Below are 10,810 nucleotides of genomic sequence, written 5' to 3' on the forward strand. Positions count from 1 at the left end.
CGACCGTAAACACATTTGTTTAGGTCGTAAACTCCAAACTCTTGGAGTTTTGGGACATTATTGTTGCATAATAAACCCTAGGGCATCCTCTCTCCTGTCATCTCCTGAATTACTAACTTTAAAACACTAGAACTTAATCCAAAAAGCCTGAAAGTTAGCAGAAACTGTTCTGACTCTTATTGAAGTGAGAGGTTGTACAGAATAGAAATTTCGGGTTGTCACAGTTGATTCCAAGGTTTATTGGACCATTTAAAGTTCTTCAGAAGATCGGGAATCAAGCTTACAAGCTAGAATTAATGGAAGAACTGAAGGGTATTCATAACACATTGCATGTGTGTTATTTGAGAAAGTTTACGGGAGATGTGCCCGACATAATTCCGATTTCTGAGTTAAAGGTGGATGAAAACAAGAGGTTGATTGAAGAACCTGAGGCGACCGTTGACCGTAAGACTATGAAGTTGCGACGCAAGATGGTTGATTTAGTGCTTGTGCGCTGGAAACATACGAATGGACCAAATCTCACCTGGGAAACGGAGAGTGACATGATGAGTCGCTACCCGCAGTTGTTTGGTGATATGTGATTCCGGGGACGGAATCATCCTAAGGGGGAGAGAATTCTAACACTCGTGTTTCTAGCCTAGGCATTAATATTAAGGTGATAGTCTAGGTTAACCTTTGTAACTCATTTTGAAGAAATGAAAAAGGAATTATGTGAATTTTATGTGTTTTATGTGTTTTATGCTTAATTACTAGGAGTTAATTAATTAAGAATAAAAAATGAGCGTCAAAATTAAATTTTAGATAAAGCCGATATCTATTAAGAAAGTTGTAGTGGTCATGACAAGGATTACGGATATATAAAGAATGCCGAAATCCGAGTTATAACGAAGAAGTTATGACCTGTCGAAGTTTCACGACAAAACCGGCTCGGTGCTGAATGTCGTAAAAAGTGAGTTTTCGATAAACTACTTTTTAGCCTTAGTGATCTAAACGAAACTTGTAGTGTTCGTTAAACCGAGAGTAGGTATAAAAAGAACACCCAAATCTAACTTCGTATGAGGAAGTTATGATTTTTCGAAGTTTCAGCTTAGCAGTAGACAGCTAAAAACTCGAATTTTAGATCGAGTGATTTTTAGCCTACACGACCTAAACGAGAATCGAAGGTCTCGTTAATAGTAGCACAATGGTAAAAAGTCTGACGAAAACGGACGTCAGATGAAGAAGTTATGAATTTTTAACGGATTTACGAGTCCCGGTCTGTTAAAAATAATAATATAAAAATTAAAGTCAAAATTAGCCGACGAAGTCTACACGGAAGTTGTAGAGCGTAATTTTACCTACGCGTGCATATAAAGAACGTCAAAAACGGATCCCGTATGCAAAAGTTACGGATTTTAGAAGGTCGGGGCACAATTTCCGAGAAATCTCGCAAGGATAAGGCTGATTTCGGTGAGTCATCGCGCCACGTGTCCGAGCCGAAGACCCAGCTGCTGACGCGTCGCCTTCTGATTCGTCCGAGCTGCGGCCCGATCCCCGTGTCCGATCCATGACTCATCCTCGCATGAACAGTACCCGCGGTCCACTAAGAATCCGACGCGTGCCCCTTGGTGCGTGTCCGAACCCTCGCAAGGCTGCCACGAACCATCCCTACTTCGGACCTAGACCTCGGTCCAGTAAGAAGAGGACAGCAAGCCTTCACACTTGCAGACCTCGTGCGAGCCATCCCCTGCGAGCTTCGGAACTGCGACGCGTGGCTTCTTCTCAGCGCTTGGATCAGGAGGCTCGCTCCTATAAATAGGAGGGTGCGAGACCTCCCGGGTATACTTTGGAAAATTGTCTATTTTAGCCCCTAAACTCATATTTCTTTCATTCTAACTTCCCCCAAAGCCCTGGTATCGATTATAAGTCCCGGAATACGCCACGAAGTGCCCGTGAAGCCCGGAAAATTTATCTTTTCGATTTCGAAGCCCGACTTTTGCAGAGCCCGGTTTCTCAATAAAACTCCCGGTTTTATTAGAAACGAACGTTTTAGGAAACGAATTGCTAGCCGATTTTCATCGAATCTAGTGAGTGTGTAGTTACTTTCAATTTACACATAGATATGAAGTATTTACCTTAAAATACGTGTTATGTGTAAATATGTTAATTGTTTATTTGAGGTGACTGTTGAATTGATGTTTTATACAAGTTTTAAACTGTATATGTATTTTATCTACAAATATGTTGGGTAGAACATGGGTAGACAAAATAGTCGGTGGGTGTTAAAATGATGAGAGGCCTCGGTGTCGGTGTCGGTGTCGGTGTTGTTGTTGGTGTTGTTGTAGTCGTCTAGCGGAGTATAGATGACGATCACGGACCTTTCTAGACAGTCCAGTGGTACACTAGCAAGTTCGCAACTTGTAGGTGTTGATGAACTAAATGTTCATTGGTGTACTCCAATCCCCCTCATGGTTGCCTTTAGGACATGTATGGCTGAGGAGTCCCCTTAGCAGTAGTGTCCAACCCGATGATATTTCTTAGGCTAAGTCCCTTGTGTTAGGTGTTTAGGGACGTAAAGTGAGGACAACGGGAATGGGTAATCAGGGTTATTGTTGATTGGTGAACTTAATAAGTTATTATTATTGTGGGTTGAAAACCCTATATGCTCACCAGGCTCCCAAGCCTGACCCACTCAGTTTTATGATTACAGGTAGTGGACCCCGAGCATAGTCGGAGGACGATGAGAGATTTTTGATTATAGGCCAGTAGTTGTAAATAACTGTTGAAAGGCTTATAATGTCTTGTTTATGCTTTTGATCTGTATCAGAACATGACATCCCGAGGTTTTGATATATATGGAAAATATATACCTTCTTAAAGAAGGGTTTTGATAAACATTATCATGTTTTATATTGGGGACCTATTCCGCAATATCTTTTGAAAAGATTTCTCTGATTTTATTTTAAAAAGCATAAATTAAATCGGTCTTTTCTGGCCGAGAAATTAGGGGATGTCACATTAGGGGACCGAAATAGACAGAGCCCTCGGTCCATTTCGGCTGAGAGGGTTTCGGTTCTCAGGAGGTTCGGCTCCTAAGAGGAGTTTCGGCTCCTAAGAGGGGTTTCGGCTCCTTAAGGCTGTTTTTCGCGTAGACTTCCGTTTTTGAGCGGTTTTCGACTAAATTAAGGGTCGGGATGCCCCGAGTGATTATAAGAAGTTGAGAGAGATTTTTAGAGAGATTTGGGAGAGATTTGACATACTTGGAGAGATTTCTCATACAGAGAGAGATTTGGGAGAGATTTCACATACTTGGAGAGATTTCTCATACAGAGAGATATTTGGGAGAGATTTCACATACTTGGAGAGATTTAGGAGAGATTTGACATGCTTGGAGAGATTTGGGAGAGATTTCACATGCTTGGAGAGATTTGGGAGAGATTTGAGGTAGAGATAGATAGAGTGAGAGAGAGATTGGGAGAGGCTTCTTTTGTGACCTTTTTGAGTGTCCGGCTTCGCAACGCAAGGTCCGTAAACCCCGTTAAGCCATGTTTAAGGATCTTACACACTCCCGATGAGTATGCAATAGTGTTTTATTGCTTTGGTTCATTACTTACCACAGTTTTAGGTTAAAGAAATCTAGATATACGAACTTTTCAATTGATGATTTCTCATTAGAATAGCGAGTTGTACAGAAATTTCATAACGTAAACCCTAATATACAAGGGTTAACTGAGTTGAGCGGTTTGACCTGTTGACTTTGACTTGACCAGAATTTGACGGTTGTCACATCATCCCCCCGTTAGAAGGAATTTCGTCCCGAAATTTGCATTTTGACTGGGACCTCAAGAGTTCGGGAAGAGATGTGGGTATTTTTGTTTCATTTGGTCCTCGCGTTCCCAGGTGAACTCGGGTCCTCGTTTAGCGTTCCAACGAACCTTCACTATGGGAATACGACTTTGTTTCGTTCTTTTGATCTCCCGATCCATGATTTCAACTGGTTCTTCCACGAAGTGGAGACTCTCGTTTACTTCAATTTCTTCGAGGTGTATCACGAGAGTCTCTTCGGACAGACACTTCTTTAGGTTGGATACGTGAAAGGTAGGGTGTACTTGATTTAGTTCTTGTGGTAATCGGAGTTTGTATGCCACTGGGCCAATCCTGGCAAGGATTTCGAATGGTCCAATGTACCTTGGGTTTAGTTTCCCACGTTTACCGAAACGTATCATTCCTTTCCAAGGGGAAACTTTTAGTAGTACCCGATCACCGACCTAGAATTCCAAGGGTTTGCGTCGCTTATCCGCATAACTCTTTTGCCGATCTCGGGATGCTTTCAGTCTTTCCCGAATTTGAACGATCTTTTCTGTGGTCTCTCTTATGATTTTAGGACCAGTGAGGGTGCTATTAGGGACTTGCCCCCTAGCTAGCTATGTGTCGCCCACTTCAGCCCAGCACAGTGGTGACCTGCACTTGCGGCCATAGAGGGCTTCAAACGGTGCAACCTTGATGCTAGTGTGATAACTGTTGTTGTACGAGAATTCGACCAAAGTCTATCACACACGCCCTAATCATGTCTTCTAGTGTCTGAATGGTCCTCTCACTTTGCCCGTCGATTTGTGGGTGATAGGCTGTACTCATGTCCAGCCTAGTTCCCAAGGACTTCTGAAGTGATTGCCAGAATCGCGAGGTAAATCGACTATCCCTGTCTGAGATAATGGATTTTGGCACACCATGCAGTCGTACAATCTCTTTGATGTACGTCCTAGTCAATTTCTCCATCTTGTCGATTTCTTTTATCGGTAGGAAGTGCGCCGATTTGGTCAATCTGTCTACGACTACCCATATGGTATCAAGCCCGCCCGTGGTCTTGGGTAGCTTGGTAATGAAGTCCATGGTTATCCGTTCCCACTTCCACTCAGGTATATCAGGCTGTTGTAGTAGTCCTGAGGGTTTCTGATATTTTACTTTGACCTTGGCACAAGTCAAACACTTGCCTACATAGGTAGCGATTTCGGCTTTCATGTTTGGCCACCGGTACAACTTCTTGAGATCCAGATACATCTTATATGAACCTGGGTGGATAGAGTATCGAGTCTTGTGTGCTTCGTTCATGATGACGTCTCGGAAACCACCGAACTTCGGCGTCTAGATTCGGTTCATGAGGTAACGAACTCCGTCGTCTTTGACTTCTAGGTTTTTATCCATTCCTCTTAATGCCTCACCCGTCACATTTTCCGATTGCAAGGCCTCCAGTTGAGCCTCTTTGATTTGTGTGGACAGGTGTGAATGGATTGTAATCGTTAATGACTTTACTCGGCGTCCCGAGTATTCCTTTCGGCTTAAGGCATCTGCTACTACGTTTGCTTTGCCTAGGTGATAACGAATTTCACACTCGTAATCGTTCAGTAGTTCTACCCATCGTCTTTACCTCATGTTGAGCTCCTTTTGGTTGAGAATGTGCTGAAGGCTCTTATGATCGGTAAAGACAGTACACTTTGTTCCGTAAAGATAGTACCTCCAGATCTTTAGGGCGAACACTACTGCTCCCACTTCGAGGTCATGCGTGGCGTAGTTGATCTCGTGTGTTTTCAATTGCCTCGATGCGTAGGCAATGACCTTTCTTCGCTGCATTAATACACACCCAAGCCCCTGGTTTGATGCATCGCAGTAGACTACAAAGTCTTCAGTTCCCTCTGGCAGAGACAGGATCGGTGCGCTGCACAGGGCTTGTTTTAACGTTTGGAAGGCAGCTTCCTGTTTATCTTCCCATTTAAACATCACACCTTTTTGAGTCAAGGTGGTGAGCGGTTTAGCGATCTTGGAGAAGTTTTGGATGAATCTTCGGTAGTATCCAGCAAGCCCCAAGAATTATCGGATTTCCGTTGGTGTTGTAGGTGCTGACCAGTTCTCGATTGCCCTGATCTTGGAGGGGTCCACATGTATCCCTCTCTCACTGACCACATGACCAAGGAAATCCACTTCTCGGATCCAGAATTCGCACTTAGAGAATTTAGCATAAAGCTTCTCAGCTCTGAATGTCTCTAACACTTGTCGTAGGTGTTGGCAGTGCTCTTCCTTGTTTCGTGAGTAGACTAGAATGTCATCGATGAATACGATCATGAACTTGTCTAAGTAGGGTCGACACACTCAATTCATCAGGTCCATGAATACCGCAGGTGCGTTGGTTAACCCGAAGGGCATCACTACAAACTCGTAGTGCCCATAGCGAGTTCTGAAGGCTGTCTTGGGGATATCTTCTTCTTGAACTCGTAGTTGATGGTAGCCCGACCTCAGATCGATTTTTGAAAAGTAGCTTGCTCCTTGAAGTTGGTCGAAGAGGTCGTCGATTCGGGGTAGAGGGTATCGGTTTTTGATGGTAAGCTTATTTAACTCGCGGTAGTCGATGCACATGCGAAAAGATCCGTCCTTCTTCTTCACAAACAGGACTGGTGCTCCCCAAGGTGAAAAACTCGGCCTGATGAACCCTTTGCTTAACAGCTCGTTCAATTGACTGGACAATTCTTGCATTTCTGCCGGCGCTAGGCGGTATGGAGCTTTGGCTACTGGGGTAGCTCCGGGGACCAAGTCGATTCGGAATTCGACTTGCCGTACGAGGGGTACGCCTGGAAGGTCTTCTGGGAATACGTCGGGAAAGTTGCACACCTCTGGAATGTCTTTGATATTTTTCACCTCTTGTTTCTTATCTACTATGTGGGCTAAGAAGGCGTGGTATTCCTTTCGGAGATACTTTTGAGCCTTGACGCAAGAGATGATTTGCCAGTTTGCACTGGGTTTATCGCCGTAGACGAGAAGGGTTTCGCCACTTGGCAGATTGAGGCGAACGGCCCTTTCGTAACATAGAATGTCGGCACGATGAGAACTTAACCAATCCATACCGATGATTATGTCGAAACTTTTTATTGTTACCGGCATTAGGTCGATTTTAAATGAATGATTGTCTAGAGTGAGGGTACACCCTGAATATATATCGCTAGTGCGCTCTGCCTTTCCGTTTTCCATTTCTACGACGTATGTGTCTTTTAGTAATTGGGGATCTTGTCAAAGTAAGTGTTTGAATTGATGGCTCACAAAACTCTTCTCCGCTCCACTATCGAAGAGCATGCATGCATATGAGTTATTGAGAAGAAACGTACCAGTAACCACCGTGGGGTCCTTGATCGCTTCTCCATGTCCTATAGCCAGGACTCTCCCCACACCACCAGCATTAGGGGTTTGTGCCTTTGGGCAATTTCGTTTGAAGTGCCCTGTCTCCCCGCAGCCGTAACAGGCTTGACTTGCCCCCGTATTGGCGACTTGAGTGATTGGTTGGGCTGGTGCCCTGCAGAAGCGAGCGGTATGCCCCTTCTTGTTGCAATTTTTGCAGTGCATTTCCCGACAAGCACCGGTGTGGTGGAAATTACACTTGTTGTACTTGGGAAGGTTTCCAACATATTGCCTAGGTGGTGCTGGAGTAGCAGGAGTAGTGGCAGCACATATAACAACTGTCTGTTGCTTTTTGGAGGAGTCTAGCACCGACTGCTTCTTTTTGTTGTTCCAGAATTTTCTTTTATTGGTCCCCCCCTTAGCTTGATCATGGGTGGCAGTAACAATACCGTGGCTGGCTCTATGATCGATAAGTTGTTGTGCCAATTCCTTGGCACTGTCAAAAGTAGTGGGTTTCGAGGCCAGCACACTATCTTGAATCTGGGATGACAACCCCCAAAGGTATCGTTCCACCTTCTTCTCTTCTGGAGTGACCATTGTTGGGCAGAGGAGTGCGAGGTCATTGAATCGGGTAGTATAAGTTTCAAGGTCTGTGCCCGACATCTTGAGGTTCCAGAGTTCTTTTTCAAGTTTTTGCACTTCGCCCCTCGGGCAATACTCCTTTAGCATCAAAGCTTTCATGTCCTCCAAGCTGATAGAGTTAGCCACTGCAGGAGTAAGTGACTTAACTCGGCCATTCCACCAAGTGAGAGCTTTACCGGTGAAAGTGAATGCCGCATACTTGACTTTGCTTGTTTCGGGGCAAGCACAGATTTCAAAAACTGCTTCAGTCCTCTCGAACCATTGCATTAGTGTGACCACTCCCCCGCTTCCATTAAAAAAATCAGGTTTGCCATTCGTGAAGTCTTTGTAAGAACACTCTTTGGTACGCCCCGTACTGTCCCCTTGGTTAGAGTGCGTAGCACCCGATCCAGAACCACCAGCACCGTTTGTCCCTATCTGCGACATTGCAGCCACCACGGCTGCTGTTACTGCAGCCTGGAACATCATGGAATCAAACTGTGGGGGTGGCGGCGGAGGAGGTGGTGCTGTGCTGCCGGAAGGTCTGGGTCTTTTCCTTGGCGGCATAGTTCTGTCAAAAGTTATAAAGACGAAAAATCGGTAAGTCTTCAATTGTAAGTCGGAGTTTATTGAATTTGATTATTTGTTATATGACCCGACTTAAAACATTCAGAAATGATTTATGAAGAAAGTTCTTGCGCTCGAATTCTCCGAATTTAGTAGTGACCCAAATGTAATTCTGTAATCTTTGGTCATGCCTGGTCCTTTCCTATGATCTCTCGATGCACACCAGTTATTTGTGATTATGGTCCAATAGGCCGTTGAACTTAATGAGTCTATCCTAAGCCCACAACCAAAAAAGGAACAAGACCTAAGGCGGACTCACCATTTCTAAGTCGATCGTCTTACAATTACAACTAACCAGGAGGTGCACATTAAGAATCTCAGGAACACCGAAAGTAAATTGTTTGCACTGTCATGCTATGAGATTTATTATAAACTCGCAATGAAATAAAATACATGCCAATTTCATTGATAGAATTTGATACATATTGTTTAGGAGAATTTGACCTTTAAGCCGGTCTACATCAATGTAACGGAAAATTTTGGCATAACATAGCCCCTTGAGTAGTGTAATCACTTAATCGCAGGGTTAGCTTACATGCAAAAAGAGTAGCACCAACGCATACTCATAAACCTACTCTACAAGGACGTGTGAGTAGCATGAGTTCTACTCACTGTGATCGGCCCCTGGTGGTGCTTGGGACGAGGTCGATGCACCCTGGAGTTCGGCCAATCGTCGCTCGGCTGCAATCACTCTTTCCTCGAGTGCCAAGTATTTTTCTTGATACTCCCTTGCTTCTGCTCGAGCGGCGAGAAGGTCCTTGATGAGTTGGTCCCTGAAGTAGGAGTCTCCTCTAGGTCTTGGGTGCGGGTAGTAGTAGCTTCTATATTGGCACTCAGCTCCCGAATTCGGTCCGTCGTCGCTCTACCGCGATCATCGATGTTAGTTATCTGTTGAGTCATGAATGGAAGCGCTCTGTCAGCCGGTCCCCCATGGCTGAGGTCGTAGTAACCTCATTGATCACCAAATGGTGATCGTTGTCGTTGCTGACGGCTCCATCGCTCGATCACTGTTGCCCAACGGGGTTCGGGCCCGTTGTAGCCAAAGCGGTTCGCAGGCACCCTGGCGATGTAAGGAGGGTTGATGACTTCCTCCTCTGGTTCTTCTTCTTCTTCTTCTTCTTCTTCGTCCCCCATTTCTTCTTCCTCCTCGGGTTCCTCTTCTTCCTCAACCTCTTCGGGGTCTTCTTCAGGATCTTCCTCGATCATCTCCTCGGGTTCTGCCTCGAGCCATCCAACGTTTCCCTCATTAGGGAAGTAAGGGTCTCCAGGTAGATGGAATCCCACCATGTTGTTTGTACGAGAATAGGGGTGTAAGAGATATGAAATGAATCTAAAATGTCGAGTTATAAATTTACAAAATACTCCTATAGTATTTTTAAGTGTTATGTTTGGTTCTTAGTGTATTCATTATAGGGTGATGTTAGGTTGTCGGATTTGTTGTCCACTACGACTATCCCCCAATATATGCAAGTCACTTCTCAGACATATATAGTTGATCAGGCTATATCCATCCCAGAATTGACCACATATCCCAAGGCATACTCGTAACGTACAACTCCTCCTCTTTTAGCTTATGTTTTTCCTAGCTATGACACTATGCGAGCATGTATGCATGCACTTATACTTTTAACAAGAAACCGTTTACTTTCTAAAAGTATAGTCATTTGAAAATGTTCAATCAGAGACTTTCAGTCCCAAATGTGTTTATAGTTTGTATATCTTATGTGGTTCGATATACTTAGTTCACTATAAACATTGCTCTGATACCAATCTGTCACACCCCCAAACCAAGGATGGCGGAAACGTCCGGGGGTGGAGGACTTCATGTATAGTATCATAACAACAATTTTTAATAGTGATCGAAGTAAACACAACCAACATAAATATAATTGAAAAAGTTACATCATAGTATATGTTTACATGTTTCCAAATCAATTACATTATGTTGACAAAAATGAAATGTTTGACGCCTTAACGTCCCATCCTCAAAAGCGCTTGTTTACCTGTTTATTTATTCCCTGAGAATACAAGTAGTTTGAAAGAGTGTCAACAATTAAGTTGGTGAGTTCATAAGCTTTTGAATGTAGTGATGAAAACCTTTTCCTTTGTAAAAGTAATGTTTATTCCAGAAAATCCAATATTTTCCTTAGAGTATGAATTGCAGCCTTAAATCCAAAGACCAAAGTGTAAAAGTAATTTCCATGCTTATAGTAAAACAATGCAAGTTTAAATTGACATAAACTCGTTTGAATTAATGAAATTCGCGTAATTCCTATGAGTTGTTAATACTTTATGTGAGTTATTATAACCATACTATGACTTAGATGGCCTGAAACGACGTTCTTCAGGCGTCGGAACTGATATGACATTTGTCACCCGTAGACCTCGAGGTCCTACTGTAGCTAGCAGCAAGGTGTGGGGT

The sequence above is a fragment of the Lactuca virosa genome, chromosome 3 (assembly GCF_052849685.1).
Source record: "Lactuca virosa cultivar CGN04683 chromosome 3, Lactuca_virosa_CGN04683_v6, whole genome shotgun sequence".
Classification (NCBI taxonomy): domain Eukaryota; kingdom Viridiplantae; phylum Streptophyta; class Magnoliopsida; order Asterales; family Asteraceae; genus Lactuca; species Lactuca virosa.